This window comes from Schistocerca serialis, chromosome 5 (assembly GCF_023864345.2).
Source record: "Schistocerca serialis cubense isolate TAMUIC-IGC-003099 chromosome 5, iqSchSeri2.2, whole genome shotgun sequence".
NCBI classification, from domain to species: domain Eukaryota; kingdom Metazoa; phylum Arthropoda; class Insecta; order Orthoptera; family Acrididae; genus Schistocerca; species Schistocerca serialis.
In genome coordinates this window covers 104,928,251-104,944,351 of record NC_064642.1, presented here as the reverse complement: position 1 = coordinate 104,944,351, position 16,101 = coordinate 104,928,251, and the positions used below count along the sequence as shown (strand labels likewise).

The following is a 16,101-nucleotide window of genomic DNA, read 5'->3' as shown; positions in this document are numbered from 1 at the left end:
GGGAAGCAGCTCTGCTACCTTGGAAACAAAGACGAAGTATGAAGGTCACGAAAAGCAGATCAGCACATGAAAACATGGCATTCCTGGCGGAGAAATGTCTTTTAGTATCAAGCATCGGTCGCAATCTGAGCAAGAAACTTCTGAGAATATACGTCTGGAACGCTGCACCGTAAATCAAAGGGCTGTTTTAAAATTGGAAAAGAAGTTTAAAAGTTTGAAACATGGTTCTATAGAAGGCTGCCAAAAATGAAGTGCATTAATAAGGAATGAGGAAGCTCTTCGCAGATTCGGCGAAAAAGGGAACACACGGAAAACACTGAAAAGAAGAAGGATCGCATATAAACAGATCGAAACGTGACAAAAGAAAGTTCGCTCCGGCCGAGGCTAACATTTCTTACATTTTCCGTGATGTCAATTTAATTTAATTTCGCCAGTAACTTACAGTGAGACGATATACTGCTAATCCGTAACAACTCTATTAAAACCGTGGTTGTGTGAGCAGCCTCTTCAAGAACCACTGCAGCCGGATTTGGCCGTTCACAGGCTAGAGTGGCGTTCTCCAATCGATTTTCGTCCTTGAAAGGAGAAAACAGGAAACTGTACTAACTACTCACTCTAGAAAAGATTGATTTATTTGCCTAAGCTGAATGAATTCCAACACAATTGCAGTTTCTGTCCTTCCTGTAACATTTCCTTTCTGTACATTTAAGTGCTAGATGATATGACAACCCTTAAGATAACCTGCTAGTGCCTGAGACTGGCGCCAACACGCAAAACAGATGAGTCTGCCAGTAGCACAGTAGCTGGCCTTACAGATACTTCGAAATTACTAAAGACCAGTAATCGACCGAGTGAGTCACGACTTCTGAGCAGCAATCAAACGTATGCTTCACGCGCCACCATTGTAGCAGTTTCTACAGTTCTTTCTTTCTGCATTATTTTCGTGGTGTACGTAATCCTGGCACAGGAGTAATTAGCATACATAAGGGGCGATCCAATGGTAACATCGGCTCCCGTCAGATCACCGATGTGAAGCGCGGTCGGGCCTCCCTAGCACTTCGACGGGTGACTGTCTGGTCAAGTGGGATGCACACAACTCTTGTGAGGGAAATTCAGGAGTTATTTGATTGAGAAATAACGGCTTGCGTCACGAAAACTAATGACGGCCGGGAGAGCGGTGTGCTGACCATACGCCCCTCTATATGCGTATACCGTGACGCGTATGAGATGACGACGACGCGGCGGTCTGTCACTTCGTTGAGTCTACCTAAGCATAATCTGACGGAGAAGAGGCACTCAAAAAGTTTCTGTCTGAGACCGTTCCTGCACTATACAGGGTGGTCCATTGATCGTGACCGGGCCAAATATCTCACGAAATAGGTGTCAAACGAAAAAACTACAAAGGGCGAAACTTGTCTAGCTTGAAGGGGGCAACCAGATGGCGCTATGGTTGGCCCGCTAGATGACGCTGCCATAGGTCAAACGGGTATCAACTGCGTTTTTTAAAATAGGAACACCACCATTTTATAATACATATTCGTGTAGTACGCAAATAAATATGAATGTTTTTCGCTTTGTGATAGATGATGCTGTAATAGTCACAAACATATGGCTCACGATTTTAGACGAACAATTGGTAACAGGTAGGTATTTTAAATTTAAGTACAGAACGTAGGCACCTTTGAACATTTTATTTCTCTTGTTCCAATGTGATACATGTACCTTTGTAAACTTATCATTCCCGAGAACGTTTGCTATTACAGCATGATTATCTGTAAATACCACATTAATGAAATAAAAGCTCAAAATTATATTCGTCATCCTCAATGCATTTGGCAATACGTGTAACGACATTCCTCTCAACATCGAGTAGTTCACCTTCCGTAATGTTCGCACATGCTTTGACAATGCGCTGACGCATGTTGGCAGGCGTTGTCTGTGGATCAAGATAACAAAAATCCTTCAATTTTCCCCACAGAAAGAAATCCGGGGACGTCAGATCCGGTGAACGTGCGGGCCATGGTACGGTGCTTCGACGACCAATGCACCTCTCATGAATTGTGCTATTCAATACCGCTTCAACCGCACGCGAGCTCTGTGCCGGACATCCATCACGTTGGAAGCACATCGCCATTCTGTCACGCAGTGAAACATCTTGTAGTAACATCGGTAGAACATTACGTAGGAACCATTTAGATTGCATCGGTAAAATGGGGGCCAATTATCCTTTCTCCCATAATGCCGCACCATACATTAACCCGGCAAGGTTGCTGATGTTCCACTTGTCGCAGCCATCGTGGATTTTCTGCTGCCCAGTCGTGCATATTCTGCCGGTTCACGTTACCGCTGTTGGTGAATGACGCTTCCTTGCTAAATTGAATGCGTTCAAAAAATCTGTCATCAGCCCTAATTTTTCTTGTGCCCAGTGGCAGAACTGTACACGACGTTCAAAGTCGTCGCCATGCTATTCCTGGTGCGTAGAAATATGGTACGGGTGCAGTCGATGTTGATGTAGCATTCTCAACACCGACGTATTTGAGATTCCCGATTCTCTCGCAATTTGTCTGATGTGCGGATTAGCCGCGACAGCAACTGAAACACCTACGTGGGCATCATAATTTGTTGCAGGTCGTGGTTGTCGTTTCACATTTGTCTGAACACTTTCTGTTTCCTTAAATAACGTAACTATCCGGCGAACGGTCCGGATACTTGGATTATGTCGTCCAGGATTCCGAGCAGCATGCATAGCACACGCCAGTTGGGCATTTTGATTTCAAAAGCCGTACATCAACACCATATCAACCTTTTCCGCAATCTGTAAACGGTCCATTTTAACACGGGTAATGTATCACGAAGCAAATACCGTCCGCACTGGCGGAATGTTACGTGATACCACGTACTTATACGTTTGTGACTATTACAGCGCCATCTATCACAAAGCGAAAAAAGTGGTCAAACAAAAACATTCATATTTCTTTACGTACTACACGAATGTGTAATAAAAATGGGGGGTTCCTATTTAAAAAAACGCTGTTGATATCCATCTGACCAATGGCAGCGCCATCTAGCAGGCCAACCATAGCGCCATCTGTTTTCCCCCTTCAAGCTAGACGAGTTTCGTTCTCTGTAGTTTTTCGTTTGATGCTTATTTCGTGAGATATTTGGCCCGGTCACCATCAATGGACTACCTTGTATGTGGAACAAAGCGCGGCTCCAGAACGGATGTACACTGAAGAGCAAAAGAAAAAGACCTATATAAGACAAAAGTGTCTCGCCCTGTTGATAGATCGGTTACTGCCGCTTGAAACACCCTCGTTATATCCGTTATTGGGTTTTGTGATTTACTGAAGCCACCAAACCTTTAATTATTATGAATCTACGACCGTGTGCGTAATGGATAAAAGGCTATCGGTTTTTCAGCTGTAGTTCCGGGGAAATTTCAACAGGGTGCGGCTGTTCTGAGACGGAATAGTTAATTACTGAAAGTTTTTTTATTATTAAAGACCAAAAATCTTGCGATACACAAAATGATATATGTTTTCTATTAACACACAAATTCTGAAGCATTTGCTGCCTTCACCTTACAAGCTTAATTACGGTTATATCTTTTATTGGTTGCTGATTATAAGTACTTCGTCACACGCAATGATGATGGTTCACATTCACAACAATCCTCACTGCAATCCATGGTTGTTGCTGGCCGACGCGGTTGACGCGAAACATTTAATTCGGCACGTATCATTTTTGGTTTTATATCACTTGTGAATCGGTATTGATGAGTGTTCAACCCCACGCGCTCATTTGTCACACACCGGTGAATTTAATATTTTTTCCTCATTCGGCACATCCGTCATTGACACAGTACTCAGCTCGACCCCCATTTTTTACTTTCTGCGAGTCTTCCCAGAAGTGCTTTCACTCGACTGTAATATCACTGCCACCTGCAGCGCACGACAATCGACTCCTGTCTGCTATCGACCTGGGTGTCGGATACTAATATCTATGTTCGTGGTACCACGGATCCCTTACATGCTACAATGATAGGTTTTCTAGATTTCAGTGAGTTTGAACGTGCTGTTTCAGTCGACGCACGAGCGATGGCACACAGCATCCCCGAGGTAGCGATGAAGTGGGGATTCTGCAGTACGACCATTTCACGAGTGTACCGTGAATATCAGGAATCCGCTAAAACATCAAATCTCTAACATCGCTGCGGCCGCAAAAAGATCCTGCAAGAAGGGGACCAACAACTTCTAAAGAGAATAGTTCAACATGACAGAAGTGCAGCCCTTCCGCTAATTTTAGCAGATTTCAGTGCTCGGTCATCAACATGTGTCAGCGTGCTAACCAATCAACGAAACATCATCGACATGGGCTTTGTGAGACGAAAGCCTAATGCATACCCTTGATGACTGCACTACACAAAGCTTTACGCCACGGCAGGGGCCTGTCAACACCGACGTTGGATTGTTGATGACATGAAACCTGTTGTCTGGTCGGACGAGTCTCGTTTCAAATTGTATCGAGTGGATGGATGTGTATGGGTACGGAGACAACGTCATGGATCACAAGTCGCGGATCTTCCAGTGCGGCTCCACTGGTGTGACTCTTCTAGTCCTCTGTTCTAGTGCTGCCGCGGCTAAGTGGCACGTCCTTTTTATTCTCTTCGTTTGGATGCCGTTCCTGTCGTGGTGACGACTTGGTTAGCGTATTATTGGCTGACATCGTCTCATAGCCCCGTCTGCTGCATGGCATCGTTCTTGACTTTTCTGCCATCTCTTGTTCCGGCGTAGCTCCATCTGCGAGTGTGTTGTGGCGAGTGTGGCTGTCAGCTGCTCGCTAATATCGGCAGTGGGCCTCTGGCCATGATGGAAAGGACTGTGCGTGTTGTCAGCCGCTTGACCTGTCTGTGGTCACTAATCTGTATTATGGTGCAGAGCAGACCTTTACAAGAAAGCCCATACTGAAGTGACTTCACTGCAAATAATGGACAGCAATGGTGAGCAATTTCATGATTCAACGTCGCCAGTCAGCTTGTGTGGGCTTGAAGTTTTGGAGACGTTGTCCTTAAGTGGTGGCTGCTCTTTGTCTCAATCCTCTCACGTTCTGCGCTGGCAATAAGCGCCAGTACTATATTCTTTTCTAGCTTAGCACCTGTTGCTTCGCTCGTATATACTGTCTGGCATGGAAAATTTCTATGTTGTTCACATACTGTAACACCTTCTAAGCTTTTCACACTAATCAAGGCCTTATACGTATGGCCTATTCCGAACGTACTTCTGACCAAAAAACTTTTCTGGTAGCTGGAGTTCAAAGTTTCTGTTCATCATGTTTTTTGCGCTCTTGTGCAGATATTTGCAGAGCATCTTTCATGCCCTAACAAATATTCCTTAGCATCTAAGTGGAAAGTGAAATACCATTTTTCAAAAATTGAGCTTCAATTTTTTTATTGTAAGGAAACATTTTCTTAAGCATTTTCATCCCCATTGGCACTCACTTGGGTGTTGAATTTCCTAAATCACTCAAACACCTGTCTTTTTGTTTCTTTCTATCCAAAGTCAAATACCAGTTGTCATAGATGTAGCCCTAAAATCCTTAAGTACATCCTTAGAAATTATTCATTTTCAGAAATATTTCCACCAACTGTTTTTTCTCCTTAATGGTTGAATTTCCAAAAATGTTGAAACGTGTACTTTTTGTTTTCTAATTCAGAAACTAATAAAATGTTCGTAGTTCCAGCTTCAAAATTCCCATAATAGCGACATACTTTCAAAAAGCCTTTCATCCGATGTATAACATCCTTAGTCCTGGAATTTCGGACAATCCCTTTTCAAACGGTGCCTGGTCGATAACGACTCAGTGAATCATTCTGACCTATTTCACACCATTAGCGGTTGAATTTCCAAAACCAGTGAAAAACGTATTTTTTCATCTCTCACCGGGAAGCCAAACACCAGTTTTCAAAGATTTAGCTTGAAAAATGCTTCCACAATGATATGTTTTGATTAAACTTTTCACCTCCTATTTCACTCCCTTAGTGGTGATGTTTCCAAAAACATGTGTATGTTTATTCGTAACAGAATAGTCAAACACAAATTTTCATAGATTTAGCTTTAAAGAAGCTTCGACAGTGAAATGTATCCATTGAAACTTTCATCCCCGATTTCACCCCCAAAAAGGTTGAATTAAAAAAAAAAGACAGTGAAAAATGTATATATCTATTTCTAACTGAGAAGCCAAATTTAAATTTTTATAGATTTAGCTATAAAATGCTTTCATAATAAAATATTATCATACAATAATCTCATCCCCTATTTCACCCCTTAGTAGTTCAGTTTCTAAAAACACTGAAACACGTCTTTTGTTTTTATTTGTAACCCTGAAGTCAAGTACCAATGATCATAGATATCGCTCTCAAAATACTTTAATAGTTGCATAATAATGATGTATGTCCAAAAATAGTTTCACCCACCATTTTACACCCATTAGGTTTAAGTTTCAAAAAAACACGTATTTCTTTATTTTTGACTAAGAAACCAAATACCTGTTCTCGTATGTGTAGCTTCTCGTGTACTAACTTGGACGCTGGGTCGTGATTAGAAAGCATTCTGTCCATAAGCAGGTCAACCAAACGACAGTAAGTTTTTAAGCTGTTGTTAGAACAATAATTTGCGCCGTCGCTGTTTTCGGTCAGACCCGATCTACTGCTTTCTTTCAATGCAAATTTGTAGTCGTTTCTATTACTAGAATAACGTTTTAAAATTTGTTTCCGTTTAATATGTGCTCTATTATCAAGTCTTAAGATCGTTCTGCTAGGTCCTTTCTACGTTTACTGAGTTAGTGAAAGCCTTCAGTACAGTTTATTTCGTGTATTCAGAGGGACATCATCCAAAGTATATATAGTTTTACATATTAAGAAGTTTTATGGTTGCTCTGCCGTTAGTAACATTTTATAGCATTTCGACCACAAACTCTTTTGATGCATGAAAATAACATAAATTTTATTCAGACACCAGCCTCATACATACAGCTATTAGAGGAATTCAGAGGAATTATGAAGTAAATATATTTAATTTTTATTACTTCTCAACTGAGCTTATTACAAAAATAATGACCTTACGTTTTTAAATGCGTCAGTATTGCATTTATTAAAGATTTTTTAAAAATGTGTATTGTCTTTTTGTGTTCTTGTCGCACAGTGCAACTGAAATATTGTTAAATAAATGTTGGTCGAATGCAATTTTGTAATTTTCACTGAGTTCGCTTCAAACCCACTTCCCAAAACGCCCCCTTACGTTTCATTGTAGTCGCTATATTTTACTCCTTGTTTCTACACAATGATTAATGTCTGCTACTATTCCGCCCTAACACAGCCATTACACCTACTGGGTAAGAGTGTGTGAGGAATAATAACAAGGAGAGACCATGAAGTTGTGATTACACATTTGGCTCATTCTTTGTACATTTTTAGTAGGCCGTTAAATCAACATCTATCCACAACAACAAAAATGAGGCGGTTGTTCGAGTCTCGCTCGAGCTTAAGATTTAATCTACATTGTTTTCATCTCTGGTCGTATTATTAAATTTAATTGACATTTGATAAGTAATATAATTAAAATCAACGTGTTTAGTGGATTTCATTTTATTTGACTACTTACAATTTTTAATTAAATTTAATTATTAGAACAAACGTATGTATAACTATCAACAAGTGAATGATGAAACGTGTAAATTTGTTCTGAAAAAGAATATCTGCCATAAATTGCGAAAACCCTTATGCGCACATTTTGATAAGGTACCCGGAACTACATAGCACCTCGACGCTTCGAACCCAGACAAAGAGGCAGGCACCATTTGGCTGTTAACCTGGGTAGCAGCGTGACGTTGCTGCTGTAGCAAGAACGAATAATTTATGCGCAAATGTTTTGAATATGACAGAATTACACTTCTACTACAAAAATGAAAGTTTAAGTCGGAGTCGAACCGTCGCATCGTACACGTTCGTCTTACGAGGCTCGAACGCTAGCTACGTGACCACAATGAACTCTAACATCCAGCACCGACGCACATGATGTATTACATGAGAGACACGTAAAAGTTCCCTATTTATTTTCTCGGAATTGCCTGAGTAGTGCTCCTTACAGCTTGCACATTACGTTGTTTTAATGGTCTGCTAGTGGTGTACAAGATTTCAAGTACATCCGTAGTCCCAACGTCGTGGCTTCCTCTTGTAAGCCTGAAATGTGAAGCTACTGGAGGGTTACATACCGAACGATTACAGCAATGTAATCCGCATAACAACGTCGGCCTGTGGCTGCGTTTGCAGCGCCCTATACTGCATATAGGGCAACGGCATTACCGCAGTGGATACACCGGTTCCCGTCAGATCACCGAAGTTAAGAGCTGTCGGGCGTGGCAGGCATTTGGATGGGTGACCATCCGGGCCGCCATGTGCTGTTGCCATTTTTCGGAGTGCACTCAGCCTCGTGATGCCAATTGAGATGCTACTCGACCGAATATCTGCGGCTCCGGTCAAAGAAAACCATCGTAACGACCGGGAGAGCGGTGTGCTGACCACACGCCCCTCCTATCCGCATCCTCAGCTGAGGATGACACGGCGGTCGAATGGTTCCGATGGGCCACTTGTGGCCTGATGACGGAGTGCTTTATACTTCATATACCTGCTCGTATTGTTTCCCGCAGATTACCAAAGATACGGAGCAAAGAAATCCGAGGTGACAACCAGGTAGGTTATACCGGATACTGGACAGTATGTCCTATTTCCTGATAAAACTAAGAACAGGTAAACACATGAAATAAATTTGACAATTGAAACTGAGAAAACTGTGCTACCTTGGAAACTCTGAGTGGTTGAAAGTTGTCTCAATGGCAACAGCAACAAGACAGTGACTGCCGAAACACAACTGCTGCCACTACTCCAACGATTCGTGGAGACTTATTTGCGACAGTGGTTATCTGCATGGTTACATCCGTTTCAGACTCTTCGTCTTTGAATGAGTGTTTCTGAGTATCCTTAGCAAGGGAACCGATGCACTTGCCATCACTTTCATCGGCCAGTGACCTACTAGCAAAGCTCATCCGTAGACTCATAAGACGTTTCTATGCTACTCATAAGACAATTTTCTATTTAATATAGCTTAAAAACATGGCTGCGACTGGGTATTACTTTGGAAAATTTTGTATTAGAACGAAAGCAAAAGTGAGCTGTGTTTGTTGTGAAATAACAAAAAAATTCGTTTCCATGTGTCTGTGAAACATCTCTGAAATTACGAAATAGTTGCTGTACGCTGGGCTCAGCTGCATCGCCTGTCTAAAACGAGATTTTGTCAACGTCTCTATGGCAACGCCTCTTCATAGCTCTGCAGACGGCTGTTGTTTTGCGATTCACAGTTGAAAGTTGTGAAAAGCGCTGCCAGGCGTCATGGATTTCCTCAGGTTGACTCTAATGCAGGATTCTCTTAGCAGTAAAGAATTTATGTTTTAAAACTTCATGCATGATGCGACATTATTTTTACACACCGTGGAGTTTATGATGTCATATCTCACGGATTATGAGTTGCACAATGATATAATTTTGTAGGTACATTCAGTGTCATATTTTCATACTGCCTGCTTAGTGTGATGCGAATAGAGTTAGCCCCAAAGAATTTATAAATTTAAACGTTATGCAAAACGCAGCAGTTCTTCGCACATATAGTTGTTTATGAGATCATATATCCTGAACTATAATAACTAGGTGGTTTTTATTCACACAGAAATTGTTGACTGACATTAAAGAATAAGTGTACCAAGTTTGGTTCAAACGCGTCGAAGGGTTAAGTAGTATATGTGGAACATACGCACATAGATACAGTAGTGGAAATCATCTAAAATATTGGATATTTGCGGAAAAATTAACGTTGTGGACTGGAACAGTTATGCACAGTGTATATGCAGTAATGTGAGATACAATATGAAATACGGTATACTGACAGTAATGTGAGATACAGTAAACTGACAAATGCATTTGATGTCAGTAGTACAATTTATAACATGTCGTCAACCATTCAGGTGGTAGACGTAGGAACTAAGGATAAAGGCAGTCAGCTGTCCGTCATGTTAGAGTGTGCGTATATGCCTTTACTGTAAATAGGAGACAGAGGTCTTTAGAGACAGTGTGTATTGTGTAGGTAAACCACGTCTGTGACTTTTCCATGCGGAAAAAGTTGTTATGAGATAATAAATCAAAAATCGGTACGTGCAAGTAAACGGGACTCTCTAATTGTCAAATGGGTAATAAGATGAACCGCTCAAGTAAAGTCATCGATAATTTCGTTACAATGGACGCAAGATCTTGACAGAAAGCAAAGTTTGGGGTGGATAGAAAATTATTTCAGTCATCGAAACGGTTCCTTTTGCGCAAAGAAATGGCCACGAACTGTTATTCCTCTCAACCTGTGGCTGACTTACAGTTGTCAGTAACTGCAACAAGTGTACGACAGATTTTGTCAAATGACAAACAACTCGCATTCAAGAAACTACTACGGGAATCTTCTCTAACATCCAAACATAGGCTGGACTCGAAAACATATCTCATAGATTTCAGAATGGAATAAGGTGATCTCGAGTGATGAGGAGAAGTGTAATTCAGATAGGCCGGATGGATTTCAGTATTATTGGTGTGATATAAGACCAGAACAACAGGTAAGAACGAGTAGGAAGTTTGGTGGTGGAACTGGTATGAGTTTGGCAGCCTTCTACGCGAAAGATGAATCATGCATTTCTTTGTTGAACATTACAATGAACTATAGCACGTACACTGAGACGCTAGAGACAGAATTCATTGGAATGTATGAGAACCTAGAGCCATGTTTCTGCTCCAACCAAACAGTGGTTTGAGGATAAAGATACGCCGGCCGGGTGGCGGAGCGGTTCTAGGCGCTACAGTCTGGAACTGCGCGACCGATAGGGTCGCAGGTTCGAAACCTGCCTTGGGCATGGATGTGTGTGATGTCCTCAGGTCAGTTAGGTTTCAGTAGTTCTACGTTCTAGGGGACTGATGACCTCAGAAGTTAAGTCCCATAGTGCTCAGAGCCATTGAAACCATTTTTGAAGATAAAGATAGCTGTTTTTGCTCTGGCCTCCATGTAACCCCAATATGAATACGATAGGAAACCCTTTGGTAATTCTTGTAAGACGTGTTCATCGCTGGGGAAGGTAGTAAGAGGCAGTATACCGGGTGATCAAAAAGTCAGTATAAATTTGAAAACTGAGTAAATGACGGAATAATGTAGATAGAGAGGTACAAATTGACACACATGCTTGGAATAACATGGGGTTTTATTAGAACCTAAAAAATACAAATGTTCCAAAAATGTCCGACAGATGGCGCTTCATGTGATCAGAATAGCAATAATTAGCATAACAAAGTAAGACAAAGCAAAGATGATGTTCTTTACAGGAAATGCTCAGTATGTCCACCATCATTCCTCAACAATAGCTGTAGTCGAGGAATAATGTTGTGAAGAGTACCGTAAAGCATGTCCGGAGTTATGGTGAGCCACTGGCGTCGGATGTTGTCTTTCAGCATCCCTAGAGATGTCGGTCGATCACGGTACCCTTGCGACTTCTGGTAACCCCAAACCAAATAATCGCACGGACTGGGGTCTGGGGTCCTGGGAGGCCAAGCATGACCGAAGTGGCGGCTGAGCACACGATCATCACCAAACGACGCGCGCAAGAGATCTTTCACGCGTCTAGCAATATGGGTTTGAGCGCCATCCTGCATAAACATCGTACGTTCCAGCGGGTGTTTATCAGCCAGGCTGAGAATGATGCGATTCTGTAACATATCGGCGTACCTCTCACCCGTCACGGTAGCAGTTACAAAACCAGAATCACACATTTCCTCAAAGAAAAAAGGCCCGATAACGGTAGATGTGGTAAATCCAACCCATACCGTGACTTTCTCGTCGTGCAATGGAGTTTCCAAGACAATTCTAGCATTATCGGTAGCCCAAATTCTGCAGTTGTGGGCGTTGACAGACCCTCGGAGCGTGAAATGAGCTTCGTCGGTGCACAACACGTTACTCAACCAATCGTCATCTTCCGCCATCTTTTGAAACGCCAACACCGCAAATGCCCTCCGCTTCACTAAATCACCGGGTAACAGTTCATGATGCCGATGGATTCTGTACGGATAGCATCGGAGGATACGCCTAAGTGCCAACCAAACAGTAGTGTATGGAATGCCGGTGCGACGTGCGACTGCACGAGCGTTGACTTCTCCGTGCTTTGACGAACCCGCTACAGTCTCCATTTCTTCCTGAACTGTCTCAGCAGCATTACGCCTTGTGCTCGGTCGGCCACTACGGGTTCTATCGTCTAAACAACCCGTGGCTTCGAACTTCGAAATCATTCTTGCCACAGCGGCATTTGTCAACGGACCTTTACCCGTTCGAATCCCCCTCCTATGGAGATAGGAACGTAACGCTGAAGTAGCACACTCCCCATTCTGATAATACAGCTTCACTAAATGCTCCTTTTCAGGTAACGTCAACATGCTGCGACTGCTGCTGGCGCATCTGATTCTCTCTTTCATTACAGCTCATTTTACATACGAATGTCATGAACAGTCACTGACGTTTTGCTGTCCGGCGCCATTGTTTGGACATTTTGCGAACTTGATTTTTTTGGTTCTAATAAACCCCCATATTATTCCAAGCATGTGTGACAATTTTTACCTCTCTATCTACATTATTCCGTGGTTTATTAAGTTTTCAAATTTATACTGACTTTTTGATCACCCGGTATATGCTAAAAAGTGCGACACTAGAAGACTGGGTTACAATTTCGCTACAACTACACAAACCCTAACAAAATCAATGCCGAAGAGAATTCTTGAGGAAATTAGGAAGAAAGGATGTAGAAAAAAGTACTAATAATGCAACAACACACCAGAAGAGTGAGTGACTTAACATCAGTTTCCACTCAGGAAACGCAAACGCCTTATTTCGTTACTCGTGTTATGAAAGGAACTACGTAATTCTGTAATGACTGTTAGTGTCTTACATAGATCTACTATTTTGATAATAAAGTAGGTACTGTATACTACAGACATTGTACTATTACTTTCGTAGAAACCCAACCTACATACCGAATTCTACCACTTTACATCCATTTTATAATACGTGCGGATGTTCTGGAAGTGGTTCGTTTCACGGCGCCATTGTTGCGAATATGTAGCTAACACAGCGTTTAGCACGGAAGGAGGACGTTAAACGAGTGCAAATAATACTTACTTTCAAAGATTTCTAGCATATGTCACAAGCAGTGAAGTGCGATGTCAAGACTCGGTTTTAAATAAGAGGCAGAAAGGCAGAGAAACACTCCCAACATTTTGTTAGCAATGGAAACGTAGTATTACCAAAATGTCGTTAGCAATATATCACAAAAATACCAAAACTGGGGAAGGATCAGCGAAACACGAACGCACTAATATTTACTTAACGATGGGTTTGCTTTAATCACCTATGAAGATGTGATAAATAAATGAAGCGTGACGCTATGAAAGATATCAGAAATTAAATACGGAGTATGTTCCACAACAGAGAAACCAATGGACAATAAAAAGTTCATGCACAACCGATACTGTTAATGTGCCGAGAACCCATTGTGAGAGTCTCTTCGCAGATCGATATAGGATAACGTCACGGAGAACATCAATGAACTTAAATGTGCCCAGAAAACCTACGCTCTTAAAATTCCGTGTAAAAGTGGTGACCGTCAGGGGAATTCCGGAAAGAGGTATTCCCACCAATATTACGCACAGATACAGATAGCAGAGATTTGTATGGGAAGGGTTGAGTGTTGCAGAAAAAAGAAAAAGAAAAATAATAACTGAGACCTGGAAATGTATAATTTTACCCTTAAAATTCTCAGAAAGTGTTAGTCTCTGGCCATTTGTTTTATGTAAAACTGAACAGAAGTTCCGAAGTTGCAATAAATCGTCTTGGAACTGGGTGATATTTCATTTGCTTGATTGTACGTTACCATTATGTATAAATCTCTAAGTAAATGGAATACGTAAAATGTCTGCATTCGTATTTCTTTTTTAAAACTACTTCGTTGAGAAATGTACCAAATATTTTAACACATCCTTTTCCTAAAAATTTAACAAGTTATCTAGTAACTTAATCACAGATTGCGATTTCATTTGGCGTCAGCTGTGTTATGTATGGATATACGATCTGTTGATGTCGCATACTGCAGTGGGATTCGTACACGGATTTCCTGCTTAGCGTGAGCCACTTCGGCTATCCGTGCATGCTTCCCGGGTTGATCCAAACCTCTATATACCACACTGTTTACATCCCTTAATGATATCACATTATGCGATAACCGCAAAAGGGAGAGACCACTGTTATTATCGTCGTTTATAGCCTGTCAACACGTGCAGTACTTATTTTACAATGACGGAAAGAAATTGCAACACCAAGAAGGAGTTGTACGACATAAGCCAGGGCCGGCCAGAAATTCTGCACGCGTGCGGTGCTCCTGCACATGTGCAACTTCCGAGTCACAGCGTGCACGCCGCAGCCGTCAGCGTCCATGCAGTGCACGTTTCGACGCACAGATGTCGCTTTATCCACTTGCTGGGATACTGTGTACCGGCGCATTCTAGTGCTCTTTCCACAGCTTGCAAGCCAACCATGGGAAGGTATTTCGCGTGTTAAACATTTAAAATACTGTCACAGTCTACTCATTGAGACATCTACTTTTATGTTAGCAGTTTAACCCAGTAAGACATGTAATACAGTTAACAACCGTGGGTTTTTATTAAGCAAGCTTGACTGACGGCAGGTAAATACGCGTAATGTTTTTCAGCTAGTATTTAAGAAAGAGAGCACTTAGCGACTTCCAACGAACCTTATTCATGATTTCAAATAACATTAAACTAATGCAAGGTTTTCTATAACTAATTCTCGGTGCCCTCAGTTACACCCACATAATTTCTGTCTCACTGACCTCTGAACATAATGATAACCACAGACCTCTCGATGATGACCTGTTATTTCAATACCATTATTGCTATATCATTCATCAGTTCCGTCTGAAATCTGCATAATAACCGACAGTTGATGAATGTTATGTTTTCTTGACTTCAGTTGAGCGTAGCCCTTCTAAAAAAATGGCTCTGAGTACTATGGGACTCAACTGCTGTGGTCATAAGTCCCCTAGAACTTAGAACTACTTAAACCTAACTAACCTAAGGACATCACTCACATCCATGCCCGAGGCAGGATTCGAACCTGCGACCGTAGCGGCGTAGCCCTTCACACATAAAAAAAACCTAAATGTAAGTATACATTGAAACAATCGGTTTAATGACCAATTTTCCTCTTGCTTGTACCACATAAACAGGGAAGTGGAGCCGCCGCCGCTCATTTAGGACACATGTCTAATAACAGATGTCGCTGTCGCTCCCTGTCGCACACGTGCGCACATGTGCAGCACTTCCTCACGTCTGCACACTGTGCACCGTTTGGCCGGCCCTGACATAAAAGGAGGTCGGTAGGTGTGTTTCTACATCTGAAAAATGATGTCTAGTCAGAGTTCACGCCGGACGCCTAAGAGTGGCGATAGTAGCGCCAGTAGAGCGCCGCAAATCAGGTGGCATTAAATACACGCTCTAGCGGTCGTGATCGTTAATTACCTTTGAGGCTGGGTGTAGTGAGTTGACCACAGTCAAGAATGCCTTTAGAGGTACAAAGACGCCACTGTCAACACCTTGAACGAGGTCGTATAATAGGAGTACAAGAAGTTCGATGTTCCATTTGGGATTTGCGGAAAGGCTTGGCAGGAATGCAGCCACTGTACATTACTGCTGCCGGCTGTAGTCACGAGAATGTACAGTCGCAAGATCGGGGCCCTGAATGGCGACGTGGCACTAATGAGACGGAAGACCATCGTGTTCGGCGTATGGCTCTGTCGCATCGTACTGCATCTGCATCAGCAATCTGAGCGGCAGCTTACCTCACAATGACACAACGAACTTTTAAAAAATCGATTACTTCAAGGACAGCTCTGATACAGAAGCCC

General features: G+C 42.1%; 1 pseudogene; it reads left to right on the top strand.

Annotated features, from left to right (window-relative positions):
• The first annotated feature begins 8,345 nt into the window (after positions 1–8,345).
• Positions 8,346–8,463, top strand: LOC126482625 (5S ribosomal RNA; annotated as a pseudogene).
• The last annotated feature ends 7,638 nt before the right edge of the window (positions 8,464–16,101 follow it).